This window comes from Mercenaria mercenaria, chromosome 7 (genome assembly GCF_021730395.1).
Source record: "Mercenaria mercenaria strain notata chromosome 7, MADL_Memer_1, whole genome shotgun sequence".
NCBI classification, from domain to species: Eukaryota; Metazoa; Mollusca; class Bivalvia; order Venerida; family Veneridae; genus Mercenaria; species Mercenaria mercenaria.
Genome location: NC_069367.1, coordinates 7884107 through 7902290, shown reverse-complemented (window position 1 = coordinate 7902290; position 18184 = coordinate 7884107). Strand labels below are relative to the sequence as shown.

At 31.7% G+C, this 18184-nt stretch overlaps 1 long non-coding RNA gene across 1 annotated transcript; it reads left to right on the top strand.

Moving 5' to 3' along the window:
- The first annotated feature begins 2120 nt into the window (after nt 1–2120).
- On the top strand, nt 2121–6612 carry LOC128558421 (uncharacterized). The gene is made up of 4 exons (XR_008371592.1): nt 2121–2963; nt 3216–3292; nt 4604–4678; nt 5181–6612. It is a non-coding gene; the product is annotated as an uncharacterized LOC128558421 (long non-coding RNA).
- Nucleotides 6613–18184: the final 11572 nt, after the last annotated feature.

The window sequence follows — 18184 nt, the reverse complement described above, 5'->3', positions numbered from 1 at the left end:
AGTATATATATTTTTGAAAAATGAAGTGGTATTAAATTTCTGCGTACTTCACTTCTGTGGAGTCTGTCTTCTCACGTTGATATTTCTGAGGTTCTGTATTCACCGATTTTTTCATTAATTTCAAACAGGATTATAATGACGGCTTGTATTTTCTGCGAATTTCAAATCTACACTCTTAGTGTCTTGCGCAGAAAATGCAGCAGATTAATTTTTCAAGCGCCTTGAGAATTGTTGCACGTTATTTTATATATACGAACATGCAAAACAGACACGAAAAAAAATAGCGGGAAGAAAACAATATTTTTAACGCATGTGACCAGACGAAAAGTAATGGCGGGAAGAAAAGTGCCTTTTGTATATCTTTTGCAAATTAAACCAGATAAAAATGTTTTCAATAGCATGAAAAAAATGTCTGTATTAGAGCGTCTAAACTTGCCCACCCTCACGCGCAAAATGAGCCAAAATTTACAATTTGTCTCTACGAGATAAAAAATGTAAAGTAAATCTGTTTTTATAGATTTCTAGCGTAATTTAATTTAATATATTCCGTCATTAGGAATGATTTCAGAACAGTTTGCATCATTTTGCAAAAATGAAATGTTCCATCACCCTATATGCATATTTCATGAGTCCACACACTCTAACGTCCACTGAATGATGAAATGCATGATGGTTAATATATAAAAATGATGCTTTTACATTACTAAATTGAAGAATTAAAAACAAAATATCGTATGTATATATATTAACTTTCATACCTTGGCGTGGCCTTATCGTAACAATTTTGCTGCTGTGTCGTCGATTAGCGTTTGAAGTCCCCAGAAATTTTAAAATATCAAACAAGCGATTGTAAACTATATAAAACGCGCAAAATATTTCACTTATGATTTTTCTATTTATGAACAAAAGCAAGTGTTACTGGTTTTTAACTTTTATATATCTTTCGCAAATTAAACTAGATGCAGTTGTTTTCAATAGCACGATAAAATGTCTATATGTTACAGTCTAAAGTTGCCCACCCCTCATGCATAAAATGAGCCACAAATTAAAATTTGTCGCTGTGAGACAAAAATGTAAATGTTTTAATAATTTTCTGGCGTAATTTAACGTATAATGATATATGGGCATTTTCGCATCATTTTGAGAAAATGAAATGTCCACACCCTCTAAATAATAAAAATGATGCTTTTACGGTACTAAAACATTGTAAATGGTGGTAAAATTAAAAAGACATGTCTCAATATTTGTTTTATGATTTTTTTCGCATTGGTATCAGTGTTATTTTTGGAATATTCAATCTTACTGCCCCTTGCCCAAATAAGTGATTTCTTTTTCCGCAAAATTTAAACTTTGATGGGTGATTTTAGATATCTCAGGAAAATTGGACAGGTCTGTCTCTTGGGAAAAATCTCCAAGCATTCATTCATTTTTCACAACATTTACTCATTCGTGGGAATCCTCTTTTCAAAAAGCATCATAGATAATCAATTGAAACATCTGACTCTTGTATATTCAAGTAACAATACAAAATCGGCCATTTCTACTTACGAAACCTGATTTTTAACCGCCTCGATAGCCTAGTGGTAGAGCGTCCGCTTCGAGTGCGGGAGGTCGTGGGTTCGATCCCCGGCCACGTCATACCAAAGACGTGAAAATGGTACCAGTAGCTCCCTTGCTTGGCGCTCAGCATTAAAAGGGAAACTGGCCTCTTCTCTCATACCCTCGTGGCGATGGATTCCATCAGGAATGAGGTGTCGAGAGTGATTAATATAAGTTGTAGAACTTCCTTCACAATCGGCCTAAAATAAATTCTGTATAAACTAAACCTGATTTTTATGTACATGCTTTAGTTTTTTCATGTCAGTTCGAAAGTAACAGAATGATTAATTTTCCTCATGAAAGGAAAGCTTTTTCTCTCTTCGGTCAGAACTGTCAATACCTGATGGGTTGGAAAATATATGAAACTGTTCGCTGCATAACACTTTGAGGTAGTTTGGCTTTAAACATGTTTCACATTAACTGTGGGTAATCAAATGCCGATTATGTCTTTTCAGAGCATTTCAGACAAGACTGATAAACCTTACAATCATTTCCCTAGGGAAAATCTTTAGAATTGACTGGCTTTTGACTCCTGTGCAACTACATAATATTGTTTATAAAATTAAGTTTTTAATATCTTTGTTTATTTTCAGTCTAGTGTCTAGTTAATTGCTTAAAAAATGTACTTTGCTCTGCTCTATTTTCATTGACGATACAATGATAGATGATTTATAGCACACTTGTTGCAGTTCCACTTTAAGATAAATATCAAAGTTTGATACCATATGTTCCGGTAGTTATTATCTTGATTTGAATTGTTTCAGTAAAAGAATAAGGAACAAACATCCAATTAGGATTAGCCAAGTTTAATACACGAAACAATGAAACGAAATAAGTGCCTAAATAAGTAAGAAGAAATCATTTTTTATTAAGGATACAATTCGAAATGATGATAGATTATAATTATACATTGTACACTGTCAGTGTTTATTTAGATCGATCCATCGGAATGTTTATTTACACACAGATATAAACATTATACCATGGGAATTCGTAGCACATAATATTTAGACTGAAGTCGGAAACATTTTCCTGAAACGATTATTTTTCGTGTTAAACCTTGTGCTTCCAGAGATAATAACCAAGGTTTTATTTACAAGATTGTTATCATTACTTCAAACCAACGGACACTAGTTTATGTTCCAAAAATGTAAACAAAATAAGAAAATCAACTGAAATTTATTTTGTAAATTAGGGCGCCAATATAAATTGAGTTGATAAGAAAGTGCTAACTACAATAAACGCACTGGAAAGCTATTTCGGATAAAATACATCGGTTTAAGCGGACATTATTTATGCAAAATTACAGATATCGTTATTTGTATCTGTTCTGGTCGTTTCTGAACATGGATATTTTTCGGAAGGTTTGTATCCCTACATGTATATGTAATTAGATACTTTTTCTAGTAAACTTAAAAGGAAAGTTTGTTTTCAGTAAAATAATTTAAAATGAAGTATGTATCACTTAGGTATTTAAATGTTCATTTTTTATTTGTTCTGATATGTTGTTCAAAAAGTGGGACTAATGAATATTAGCTTTCATTTAGTAAAATTCATTGCCAGGACGCTGTATTTGTTACTTTGTGATTTGTGAAAGGTGAACTGTTAAATTTCAGAGTTCGCATGATAGTTCCCACATTACTGGATTCAGATTCATTGGTAATGGAGGCCTTGTGTACTATGCAATACAAAGGTAAGAAATTACAGCTAGTGATCGTTTGATGCAAATAAGAATTGTACTAGTATAACAATTTCAAATAAAGAAAATATGGAGAAAAAAATGAATTAAAATATTTTGTACTTTAGCTCCATTTTTTCGGATCGACAAAAAAAATCCTAGTGCCTAAATTTACAACTAGATAGATTAACAATGTATGTAAAGGTCATACCAGAGAAAACAATATTGCCTTATTAGCTATATACAACACTTACAAACCGATTTTATTACTGTTATTAGAAGTTAACATAAAGTGATAAAATCAAATATATATTGTGTTTCATCTATAGTAAAAGTTACAGTGTATGGTTTTTAATCTAATTCAAAGTACTGTTAAATCAATGTATGCATGAACTTGGCAATATTATGTTTACATAGACTATAAGAGCGATTGTTGATATCTTCAAATTTGGTTGCGTTATCTATTACGCCTTATCTGAAATGTTAACAAAATATAATGTATTATGAATGTACAAATAATTTGAGATTATAGAAAAATCTTTTAAATGAAAAACAATGAAAACAAGAATATATAACATGATAGTGTTTTTGTCAATCTGCAAATTTCATTGTAAAAATCTAAGACAAACATCCGATAAATAGTATGTCTTTATTTTGGAAAAAAGACATCATAAACTCTTGGGGTTTTCCCACATCTTACTAACTTTTCACATACTTCTAGAATAATAATTCATTGAAGAATATCTCAATTTACATTCTTTTCAAACAATAGACATCTTTAAGTAAAGAACTTGGCGTCTAATTAAAACATCAAGCATACTTCCTGAAATATGGAAGAAACAAAGATGGCGTAGTTTGATAATATTGAAATCTTGATATATGTGTTTTGTTTAGAAATTAAATTAATTAAAACATACACATGCGGAAGCTTTTTATGTATTTGGTGCAATTCAATACAGCTGCCGATAACACAAGAGTCAATAAACTTCTGGAGCATGTAAAACAAATACCAGCATGACCAGATAGACAGAGTTGTCGAAATGATTACTCAACTGAATTCATTCATTTAAGATTTAAATGTATAGTCCAGTTTTTCTACTACAATACTACAAGATCTAAACACAAATACATGGTACAAAAGTATAGATGTTGTCTTCAAAACCAATTTTTTCCAGAATTTTATACAAAGGATATTTCCTGTATTGTAATCTCGTTATTGTTATTTCGTTCGAAAATCTTCATGATGAATACGTAGCTATACATGTATTTTTAATAATATGTTGATGTGAATATTCTGTTCTAATTGTATTATAATCATTGTTGCAGAAAACTACATTCATGTGTCAACATTTGCTGTTATTAACAGGGATATACACAGATCATTGTGGATTATAAATGAAAGTAAGTAAAATGTCTTCTTCCTTTACTTTATATTACAGATTATGTTGATTAACTTTTGTCCAGTAATAACTTGACATTCACAAATTTTATTAAAGTATGTAATAAATGATTAAAAAATGATGTTTTGTCATTTTATTCAAACGTCCATACATTTGTAATAATAAAATTTTAAAGCTGATTTTAAACAATAAACTGCTACGAAAATTTCTTTCACAATTCATACAAAAAATGTTTGCATTAACAGAATGAAAGTATGATAGGTGATAGGTGATAGAAAATCATGCAGTCATATATTAAAGAAAACCGGAATTCTGAAGCGTATAAATTGTCTATAAATATATATAAGGGCTAAGGTATGTATTTTGGAAGTTAATACCCATGAATTAATCAAAATAGCTGTATTATTCTTACCAACCGCGCATGATGAAACTGTGTTAAAGTAACTATTTTTCTTAAAATTTTAAAGAAATCATATTTAATATTATGTTTTTATTACTTTCAGGTTGGATCTTTAAAAGCGACCACGTTACCTAACTGGAATAGCGTTTGAAGGAGATGTATATTCGTATTGCTTTGAATATTACAAATATATGGACATTTGTTTTCGTAATGTGAAATGATAACGTATCTCGAAAATGTCAGGACAGAAACATTCAATAATTACATTCTAACCATATCAAGTTGTGTAAGATGTGCAAACAGTGACAAAAAATCATGATGGAATATATTGAAAATCTTGTAATCTTTCACAATTTGTAATTATTTCTATGATGACTAATGGCAATACATGCAAGCAACATGTATTTTGTCTGTTTACAGAAAGTTAAATTCAAAAGGAATTGTATTCTTTTTCACACAGTATCAGTTACCTTTGACATTCAGTTTTCTGAAACTTATCAGAATTTTACTCGTTATCTTGGCTTTTCTGTATATACTTATTCTTTATTAGATGACATATACATGTATAATTACATAACACAGTGCTTAACACAGTGCTTAAATTCTGATAGCAATAGCAAAACTCATCTTTTCATCAGATTTCAGAATGTCTAGAATTTTGAGTGCAATGTTATCACTCATTTTATTTATCTGATTTAAGATAGATACACACAATATCAACATAGGTCGCTTATCAGAATTCTGAAAGCCATAACAACGGTCAGATTTTCTTCTGTCAGATTTCAATTGTTTTGTAACGGCTTATCGGAATTCGGATAGCAACATTGACATACATTATTTATTTCCTCTGTTTATAATTCAGATAGTAAAGTCAATGTTCTTGTTTTCTACTGCCTGCTCTCAAATGGTGTTTATCTGAATTCGGATAGCAAACGCAACGCGCAGTTTCTCTACTGTTCGGCTCCAGATCGTTTTACGCTGTGGCTTAGGCGAATTCGGATAACAACGATAATACATACACAAGATCTATTTCATATATTCCTGATGATATGCAAAACTTATAGTTATTTCAATTCAGATAGCAAAGTCAATGCTAGGTTTTTTGAACTGCATGATTGCTTATCTGAATTTGGATAGCAAAAACGAAACACAATTTTTATTCTGTCCAACTTTAGATAGTCAGTATTTTATAGACTTGTCTGAATTCGGATAATAATACAAACTCACATATTTGGTCTAGTGTATTTACTTGTTCGTTTAATGATCAGGTACAAGGTCTCTTCCGTAAATTATCGTATTTGGTAAAGTGTATATTTGCTTAGGACAGCGTAGCATAATGAATATTGGATTTAATCTGATAGTATTTTGTATTTGTATAATTGATATAAAATGAATTGAAGGTAATCTAAGTCTGCCTTTTATCTGATTTCGGATAGAGCAGTTTTCTTATACATATTTAGATATGCGGTTTCCTGTTCCCTGCTCGAGGTGTCTTATATTTAATATATATTCATGATTATTAAAGTTATGAAACATTTACTTGTTCTTTTTGTGATTTTCTGATAAGTTCTCGATAAATCAAGCATTTTGACAGTTTGGAAACTGTCAAATACAATTGGAACGTGTTCATTATCTATGACTAATACAGGCATCAAGCACCACGGCGCACGTCAGGTGTGATTTATGGATGCTGCATTTAATGAGTTGCTATTAGTCTTTCTCCAGATAGTAGGAAACAAACGATTATATCTTCCATATTAAAACTTGAGAAAAACATGTTTATTGTCCTTCATATAGACAAATAATATGATTAATCTAGTTGACAACAGGTAACATTGACTAAATATAACCTTTCAGTCTAAATCTCATTCATGATTGGATGAGGTGTACTCTGAAATTGTCCGACCGGAAGAAATTGGTAAGAATTTACGGCAAAATTTACAACAAACTAAATGTGTTTGCATATAAATGTATATTCTTTTGGACAATTTTATTTACCTGTCTCCGTTGTGGTGTAAAATGAAATAATGGACAAATTATCAAAGGAACGCTGCAAGACATTATTGCATAAATATGACTTCACAGACATTTTCACGTTACATGTCAGTTACCTCATAAAATCCATAGCTTTTATCATATTTTACAAAATTTCTTAAGGTAACCTTGAATACCTGGTATATTGTACTTGCTTGTGTTTATGTCCAGTCTATAGTTCAACGCTTAAATTTAGTTAAGTTAAAATCAAAACTTTAGGGAAAATGGAAATATATTTCTAGTATCATGTAATACAACACCTCGATGAATTAACCGGCAAATAATTCAATGACTGTATATGCGTACATATTTATACCTTTGGAAAAAGATCATTTAGCAAACACAATGGCTGACTCGAGAACAAGGCCTAAATCCAACACAATGGCTGACTTCAACACAACGGTTTTATCAAACACAATATCTGAGCCGAACACAGTGGCTGACTCGAACACTATGGCTGATTCGAACACAAAGGCTGACTTGAGACTTGAACAGAACGGCTGGCTCGGGAACAATGGCTGACTAGAGCAATATGTGTGGTACCGGGCAGATTCCTTATACAGCTTATGATTATATCATTTGCACATATGCATAAATATCTCCTTTTGAGCTTGAGCGATCAGCGTATTACTGAAACTATCCCCTAGGCTATGATATATATGATCATTTTTTTTTACAATTTAGTGTTGTTTTTATGACATGGAATTAATTGAGAAAAAGTAAACAAAATGTCAAAATGTGTTTAGTTTCAGTATAATGGCTAGTTTACGTATTACTGTACAACGAATGGGAATTGAATACATGTGATCGCAATTTGTTTTATTCTAAACCAATTCATTCGAAGGAGATGCCGTGACTGATATAAAAGAGATATTAAAGAAATAAAAATACACATAGCTTTCCGTATCTAAACAGCACAGCTGAATTTTCATAACAAATATTCGTATTTAATATAAACAATTAGAATATGTGTTTTTTTTTTACTTTATGCGTGGCATTATCGCCATGGTGTATTATTGCAGAAGTGTGCATTTCCTATTAAAATCAATTCGTAACTGAATCTTTGACAAGAGGTGCCGTACTGGAAATGGCATAAACACTTCCGGCTGTCACAAATTAACTCTTCAGAAAGTTCATTTTCGTCTAATATAGCAAGTATATCCAATAATAAACAGCTTGATTTTTTTCTCTAATATCCTGAAATTATTGCAAAATCGTCCGTTCTGAACCACCCTTGTTTACAGGAAATATTTTTTTTTACCTTTAATCAACAGGATTTTTTTTTGTCTCCAGTCTCCAGTACATGGTACTTAAGTTTTGTTTTGCTTTCATTTTAATCAAACGGAGATGTAATTGACCTTTATAATCTGATCTTTACTTGAATCAAAAAAGGAATTTGTTTGTGGACATGCCATGCAGTTCAAATACTTTCTGTTTATTTCATCGTTTCCATAAGGTTTTCTCTGATTACTCTTTTAATGTAAAACAATACTTTGTATATTATACTTCATACACGAAGCATTAAAGAAAAGTAATATGAATGAAATGTTTTTAAATTGCCACGAAAGCTTAGTTTGCATACCGTTATAAGCTACATGTCAACTTTTTCATGTAAAAATTTTATAAGATAATAAAATATCTAACATATTTTTTCTCGAAATTTTATTTTATTTTTTTTTTTTGTAACAAAGGGAAATTACATTATTCAACATACTTACGAAATTAAAACGAAAAAGCAACTTCATTGTACTATGAACTAACTAACAAAAAAAAAAAAAAAAAAACAATTACAATGTTGTAAAATCTATATCAGGATCTTTCAAAATAAAGCCATATTTCATGTAAAAAAACTCTGTTAGAGACTAGTTGGATCCAGTTGTATAAGTTTTCCCATCGTACGAAAACAGTCGAAGCAAGTTTTACGAATTTTCTCATCCCTCTTAAATTTCATTTGAAAAAAAAAGTTATTACTTAAAGCATAAGGGAAATTACTCTGCTTAAACAAACACAGAATTGAGTTATTTAAATTATTCTTCAAAAAATGGAGAATAATGTTGCCATTTTCTATGTTTTACAAAACGACTTCATGTTAAATTTTCTAAGTAATTTCACGACACAATTTGAAAAGAAAGAAAATTCTTTACACGTAAATTAACCTTTTTTTTTCGCCAAGGGAATGAATAACTTCATTTAGTTGCTGTGCAATTTTACTTCAAATATTCTGCTTATTTGATTACTGTAGATATCCTTTTGTAATAATATCAAATTTCCCAGCGGCTATATAGACTTAATAATTATTATTAAATATGATAAAAGTTGCAGGTGAGATTTAAATGCTTCTAGGTAATGAGGAGATAATTTCATACCTCGAAATAATAACTGAATAATAATTGATAAATTTTATGACAAATATGTCACTAATTCTGTTGCTTGAACAAGTTGATTCTACTTATACAGTGCAACCTCTGTAGAGCAACACCCTTTGGGAGATACAAATATTGACTGTTATGTAAAAGGTTGTTGTTCTGGAGTGGTAAATTTGATAGTATATTTCAGGTTACGGAATTTCGATGATGTTGTTATAGAAAGGGTTTTGCTTAAGAGGGTGTCGCACTGAAGAAATTGTATTGTTTCTTCAATACGCAGGGCGAATTGTTTTCTAAGGAACAAACTTGTTCAAACTCAACTACCTACCATTCCAGTGCACATTTGCATGATTTTTGTTCTCGTTTTTGTATTTTTGTGTATGTCGATTAATAACAAATTTTTCATTAAATCAATTAAATCATTTTATTTTGTGCATGCGAATCACGTGTGTTTTCTCGGCATTCATTTAAAGGTATCATTTCTTTTTGTATTTCGATTTTATAAATTGATTTAGATACAGTTTATTAGTTGCTAATGTATTGTGTTATACTTTGGTTTCTGTTTCAGTGAGACACGGAGTTGTTGCAAATATAACTCTCCTAAAACCCACTCACTTAGCTCCAAGGGAGACCGATGCTCTACTTATCAAGGGGTTATAAGTTTCAGCCCCTGTGGAGGCGTTTGCGAAGACAAGTTGATGAATAAAATAGTGTTTGAAGTCATTCTATCTTCTACCTCCACATGTGGGTAAGTTGGTAGCTACTTGCGCATAACATGATAGTACTTGAACAGAATCCAGGGCTTCCGGTAATGTTACATGACGACATTTTCTTAACCAAATTACGGTCGTATAACGGTGCTTAAATGAATCATTTCCTACCATTTCACATCTATTAATATTTCAATTGACAAAGCTTTTTCAATCCGCAGTCGAAACTTAAATTGAGCCATGTTCTATATTTCTATGGCTAAATAATATATTATTTGGACACAATTTTGATTTAGAGTCCATCATTAGAGACAGACCTTTATTTCTATATGACATAAACTGCGATGGAGGTCACACAAAGCAACGTAATCAAGCAATCAAGATAATTATATTTTCCTGATATCGACTTATCAAATAATAAATATTGTCCTCTAGAGTTGAAGTCCTGAACGGGTGAAGTCTTGAAGGATTTTATTTTAACATTAAATCTCCAATTACACGGCAAGTGTGATACCAATACATAAAACAAACAATAAACAATGTATGAATTAATACAGTAATGTCAATCAATTTTATATGTCAAGGATAACACAAAAAATAGTTAAAATAAACTCTTATTTCCATAGTGGTCCTTGAGATGTTGTGCTGTATCACACAGAAGATATCAATGAGTGAGAATTATTCTGAATTGCCGTGAAACAGTAAAATGACTAGAGTATGACTAGACTATCTGAACATATTGAAAACTTACTAAAATGTTTAAAAAACACATGTTGCAAACATTACACATTTAAATGCCTAGACTCTCTATCTGAAAGTTAGTCGAAACTTTTATGACACATGTTGTAAAAATTAAATAGAATTTCAGACTTAGTCGGGTTACTGATTTCAGGAACTAGAATTTGTGTGCGTGCAAAGGCCAGCTGTTCTATCCTTATGATGCTAGCAAACATCCAAAGGGTTATTTGGGAATCTTTACCGACTACAGCTGAGGCCTACAGTTATCTATTTTACGTAACTGTGACCTAAATCTTGAAATAAATTTGACTGGCAAGAAAGAGAGAAACGTAAAGACCTATGTTTCGCTCTCAATAAAAAAAATAGAAAAAAAACCACTAATAGTTATTTGTTTGTGGAAAACTTACAATTCACAGTCGCTTTCTGTCACTAAAATACTAAAAAGAAATGTTCAAATGAATCTGTAGAATTATTGCAATATAAGTCTAAAATCGCATATGTAGCATGTTACTTCCGATTTGTTTGCTTATAAAAGAATTAACTACAAGATGTATGCGAAATGTCGAAATTGGAACTCATTTACACTGATATGTGAAGTTTACGTGCCACAATACAGACTCATTCATCTTGTACATGACATTTCAGCAATATGTTTCGCATAGTGCTTTTAAGTGAAGAACCATTTATTTACCCGCTAAGAGGAAGTAAACGCATATTTGCGCCATGTTTGATTCGTGAATATTTCCGTCAATGAGCTTGTATAAAGTTATTTTCTGCAGAAAATATATTACAACATGAGACAACTCGTTATATTTTCTTAATACAATAACATGCAAAATTAATCAAAATTAAAGATGATCGCAGCATTCTAATGCTAAATACGTTTACAAAATGAAGCCTTGAGCTAGTGTAGTACACAAAATACTATTATCTATGGTGGCAACATCATTTCTCATTTTAACAGGGATATTTTCAATATAAATTTCAGTGTCTAACTGTAGCCATTTACCGGTAATAAATAATCTGTAAGATGCCCGGCTAACACCGAAACATGTGATAGACTACGCTAAATACTTATAACAAAATTGTAGGAACCACAGTAATAAATATTTTCGCCTTAATATGGACAATTACATCGAATTAGGCACAAGAGCAAAGTTGTTTTTGACAGGTTGACCACAATAAAGAAGTGTCTACGTGGAAAGTAGTTCCTCTGTTTGATGGTGAATATTGATGAAGTTCTGAGTGAAACACCTGCAATAAATGACATAATTGAATAGAGGATATATGAAATAGTACATGCACAATTTGACAGAATGAGAATGTCAGAGTATGCATTACATGACTTTTTCATAGGATCAGGTTTGCTTGTTTGTGGCCATTTAGAGAGTATTCTCTATAGGCATGTTATTCCAGGAGGAAATATCATTTCTGAAAAATACACTTATTCCACGATTAAGTCGTCTATTTTAAAAAAAAATCTTCGTAGTACATTGTATGAATCATAACAGAACACAAGCCATTAATGGTAGTAATTGCCAGAACAGTGACAGGAAGTTGGAGCTCCAGTGTCTTCTATGGAGACACCTCTAATTCATTTTTACATTGACAAAAATGGTATTTTTTGTTTCCGCATTTTGTTAAAGTGTTGAAGGATATCAAGTAAACACACCAGTACATGTTGATATTTGTCAGACTGAAACATACTAAAAAATGTGGATGCCACAGTTATAGACCGGACACGAAATGTGACGGAAGGACGGAATGGCGGAAGGACGCTGCCTCTTTCTATGTCTTTTTTTTTCTTCGGAAAAGGCGGCCCGGGAAATATAACTTGTAATTAAGTATGACTGGAAAAAAAGGTATACATATACCACTGAATTAACACAATCTATACTCTATGATATTATCAACTTAGCATACAAAACAAATAAAATACAGCTACAAACAATACCGCAATGAAACATTGATTAGAGAGAGTGGCTAACTTTAGTTTTGTGTGACACAATCATAGGCCTTGCAGTCTTCCGATGATGGGAAAAAAGACTACTTGGTTCCCCAGCGGACTCTTATACAGTCACGAGCTGGCAAATGGGAAAAGCTACCAAACTTTCATAAGTCAGCTGGACGACATCCCTATCTAAAAGAATACAATCCAAGTGATATTTCGAGCCCACAGCGGTGAGAGACAAGTGATTCGAAGTATGCAACCTGAATCACTCGACCAAGGAGCTCCTGTTTATTATTTTATTTGTAAAAGTATCCCACTGGTATGAGTTGGAACAAATCTAGATCTATTAAAAATGCTTAATTGAACTGGCAAATACATTATCTGAATGTAGGTTTCAAAAACAAATTAAAGATTTATTTAATTGTATTACTTATGCATTACTCAATCATGTCTTTTATGTAGTGATTGATTACACAAAATCTATGCATTGAGGGTGAATAATATAATGTAGACAGAATGTCAAGTATTCTCTTAAGCAAAGGGATTAATCATTTCAAGAGGCATGTGCCTAGTAAACTTGGAAGCATTTTCTGACAATTAGAAATAGAAAGAAATCGATCACCGATAATCAGGATGTCGATTCGAAGTATTTCAATGTTCAGTTATCAATGATTTGATAAAATCTAAACCGTGGAATCAAACAAAAGTAACAACAGAATCTAAAAATCTTAAAAAGTATCAGAAAAAAATGACCAAATTACATATCCATGATATGAGTTGTCTGTTGTAAGACGATGATGATTTGTAAACTAACATAAAATTCATTGTATTGTATCTATAAAGTATGTCTTGAAGTGTCTTCACATATTCAAGTCTTAACGTTGTTATATTATCCTGTCCTCTTTGCCATCATGGAGTCAGTCGGTGCTGTGTGGCATGGGGTGATGTCAATGGGTTAGTGCAATATTCAAGACAATTAATATATTTAAGTTACTGTTTATACGTATATGTATAAATTTTGTATGTATTATATATATATTACCAGAGAACCAGGACGTGTACGTTTAAGTCGTTTTTCACTGACTTCATACGAAGATAATTATGTATCTCGTTATATTACTGTGAAATATACGGTATATTTAGAGTATTGTTAAATATTTATTTGATTTTTTTAATTTTATCTAGTGCAGGTAATAAAATAGTTCATATTTTTATTTTTAAAATGAAGTCCTTTTTTGTTCTGTTTAATAATTTGTTCTTATCATTTTTCGCTTAGTAGAATATAGCAATAAAGAGAAAAGTCTTTCAAGGATGCATATGCTTTACATATAAGATTCTACATACAAATCAATTTAAGTTGTGAGTTATTCAGCCCTAGGTAAATCGAAACAAAACTGTGAAGAATGAGCCCTTATACTATGATCTTTAACATATAAGCTTTGAGCTTCGTGACAGCATATAAGTGGAAAAAGTTGAAACACTTATATCATCTATTTGATTCTGGAATTATTTATAATACTTTTGTATATAAATTAAATAATTAAATATTAAATAATTGTGTCAGAATTGAGATTATCCTGATCGCAAACTTTTATTTCAGTAGTGAACAATTAACTGTTTAAGAGCAATTTAATAACATAATAAAGATTATTCTTCCGTAGGGGATGATTAAGAAGGTGTTTGAGTGTCACATTTATCTTAATTTACTTTTGCCATTAGCAAACTGAAACATTCTTGGTCATATCAATTACACAATACTTCCTTAAAGCATTATTTATGTGTTATTTGTGTGACTTGCTATTGAAGATCGATGACCATAATAACGTTTGTAGTCAAAAAGTCTGTCGATAAGGTAATTACGACCTGTTGATAGCACAACAACCTTGCAAATCTAATATTACATGGCGATTTTATGAGATTTGCCCCTATGGCGAACATTCCAGCCTATTTGACAAATTACTGATTTGATGTGCCTGCATCTGGCTCGTATCAGCGAAATGATCTTCTCAAAAGTGAACTCGAGTATTATTATGATTAATCTTAATTGATTGATCTATGTTTCACACAGAAACTAACAATAGTATATACATTTTTACCAAATAACTAAGAACAAAAGGGCTGGTTAAGAGTTTTTTTCAACATCAGCTTACCCTTCGTATAATTATCACTCCTTCTGCATCTAGATCATGAAGTCTGCAAACTTAGTGACATTCTTCATATTCAAAGCGAAACTTTTAATACTAAGTCTTTATCTTAGGATTCTCCCTTTTATTTTCAATAATATATGTATATATTTTCAATAAAAGGAATATGAAGATTCTATAAAGCTCAACAGTGCTTCTAATCCTAGGCAGATATTACGGGAAACATTTTTTAAAAATAGTTTTAAAAACTTCCGGGCTGATTCATAGGAAAGTTTCTTTACAATTGTCCATGCAGTTATGTAAAGGGAACTAAAGAGCCCCGGACAATTTTAAACAAATTTGGTTGAGGGCCACCAAAATAACATTTCTGTGATATTGTTTCAAAATCAGACCTTTAATTTGGCAGAAAATGACATTTGAAGAATTGTCATGTTTTTTTTGGCAAACCGGAATATTACCAACAGTTTTCAGACTTAACTGATTGTTAACCACGAAACAATTTTGTAAAATAGTCTTCAAAATCGGACCTGCTGCTGTGGAACATTTTTCATTTAGTACTGGTTGCCAAATTTTGTGATAAGCAAGAAAAAGTTGAACACCATAAAATATTTTAAAGCGATACCAAAACGAAAATCCTGCAATTTTATTTGAAATTTTGACGATAATTATTATAGCTTTCCACCATGTGTACGTATTGGGAAAATTTATCAAGCCCCTAAGTTGCCATGTTTGATACAAATTAGCAAGGTAGAGGGTCACCCAAGGAATATGTTATTTACTGAACACGATTTAGAAGGGAGATGCTATTTGAATTCTATTTTATATATCTAGCTCTTAGCGATTTTGAGGTTTTCACGAATCAGAATAATTTTACCGTTGCTAGTGTAAGGACAACTATCATTTATGTACAATTATGTCAAAGCCGTCAATCTATTTCTGACAAAACAATATATGAAGTTTTTACTTTATACATACAGAGAAATGTGTGCTCACTCTCTGGAGTCCACGTTTTCCTTCATTTATTTTGACATACCCAACTAATTCGAATAATCCTGATACCTAAAAATTACTCATATAATTTTTTTTTCAAAGTAAACAGCAACGGTTTAAGAGAAAGTTTTGTTCGAAGACTTTTTTTTATTTTGCTCTGGCGACCCCTATATAAGACAAAACAGAATCTTTTGAATACCTTGGAAGAGGACTATCCACGGAATACACGAGCCAAAATTTGTTAATTTTCATCAAATTGTTTCAGAGAAGATTTCTTTTTGAAGATATTGTTGACGGATGACTGAAGAACGGCGAGTGCAATAGCTCACCTTGAACACCTTGTGCTATGGTGAGCTGAATTTCTTCACGGCATGAATGGTCGTATCAAGATCTCTTATAGTGGTAGTCGCATTTGAATCAGATAATACATCTTTGTTAAAAAACTTTGTCCTGAAAATATAAAGTCAAACCAAATGAAAACTTTTCATCGTAATTATTTTTCAGAAAACTATAAGGCGGGAAGGAAAAAGGTTATACGTACATTGTATCTGTTTTGCTTTAATTTGAGGAAAATAGGAGGGAGCAAAGAGCGAGGAAAAATGTTATTCTTAGTTTAAAATGTAAAATACACCCATTTTTACTCTAACCTTCCATTTTAAGCCCAAAAATAAATTGAAATTCTGATGACCTTTATTTCTGTGATTTTGCTTCAAAATCAAACCAGTAGTTTTGCAGAAAATGACTTCTAAAGAATTGTCATTTTTTTTGGCAAGTCGGAATATTACGAAAAATTTTCAGTCTTAATTGATTGTTAACCAAGAAACAATTTTGTAAAATACTTTTCAAAACCAGACCTGCTGCTATGGATTATTTTTCATTTTGTACACATCAAAACTGGTTGCAAAACCTTGTGATGTTAAACAAAGATCTGGTACGTTATCCCAAAATTTTGGGTACGGGATGTTTTTATATATTTCAATACGCTGATCAAATGTCAATCAACCTGAACCCGGCATTGATACACTTCACACCAGTCGTACAAAGTCCAACCAGTTGCTTAACAGTATTTTTTTTACAAGAAACTGCATTAAAAGCCACATTAAACAAGGCAAGGCAACTTGTGCATAAAACCAAAGAAACCTCTCAACCTGTTCCGCCTTTGGTTTACAACATGAGGCTCACATGAAGAAAACCTCGGATGAGAATAACTCTTTCACGGGTCTGAAGTGCTCAAGTTGACCCACTACATTGTGAATGCATATTTCTGATAAAGTAAACCATCCAAGGAAGGTGTATGAAATGCAAATCCTTTTTTTGTAAGATTATTTGGAAGAAGCAGCTGCTATTGTTTTCACTATAAAATTACTGAAAAGCTGCATTAATGAACACGTAAATAGATATATATATATATATATATATTTGACATAACTTCATTATATTATGAAATTGAATGTAGTACGCAAGTCCATTAAAATGTGGTTAGAAGCATTGAAATGACCCATTGCATTTGACAGTACTGATTATATCCTACATATGCGAGTTTAAACAAATCATTGAAACCAAAAATTACTTAAAGTGTTAGTGCTACGGACCACACGCCGCTTTTTATGGAATTGCATCCATGTATTATTGATGGCTCCATGTGCATCGTCATAAGAACACATTTGCAGCTGTCCCTAAATTGTTTTTAGCACTTGTAACTCGGCAATTGGTGAGTCCGCTCAACCCGGGGCTACAGGGCGTAAAGGGTAGCATGACTTTTCACTATCGTTCATGAACATGGCTTGAAACATTTTCATTTTCGTCGTGTTTGGCACCCTGTGGAGTTTCCTCCTTTTTCAATTTTATGAGGGGTATTATATTTTTATGACAATCAAACAATATCTGTTACAGCAGCGTCTATGTTTCGAATGTGTCGTCTTCTAGGTTTAATTACCACCACATTAGAATTGGTCTTGATGTTTCTATGTTGTAACTCTACATCTGTATAAACCCATTTCGTATGTTCAGTTGCCTATTTATGTCCACTTACCTTCAACGGGTCATATGTACTGTAGATGAGCGAACGTTGATAGAGCTTGTTTGCGCAAATATGTCACGGTCCAGCTGTAGAACTCCTCAAATAATTACAGCGGTAAGTTTTTCAGGTGACAGGTGTTTCCTTAATCGGTCTG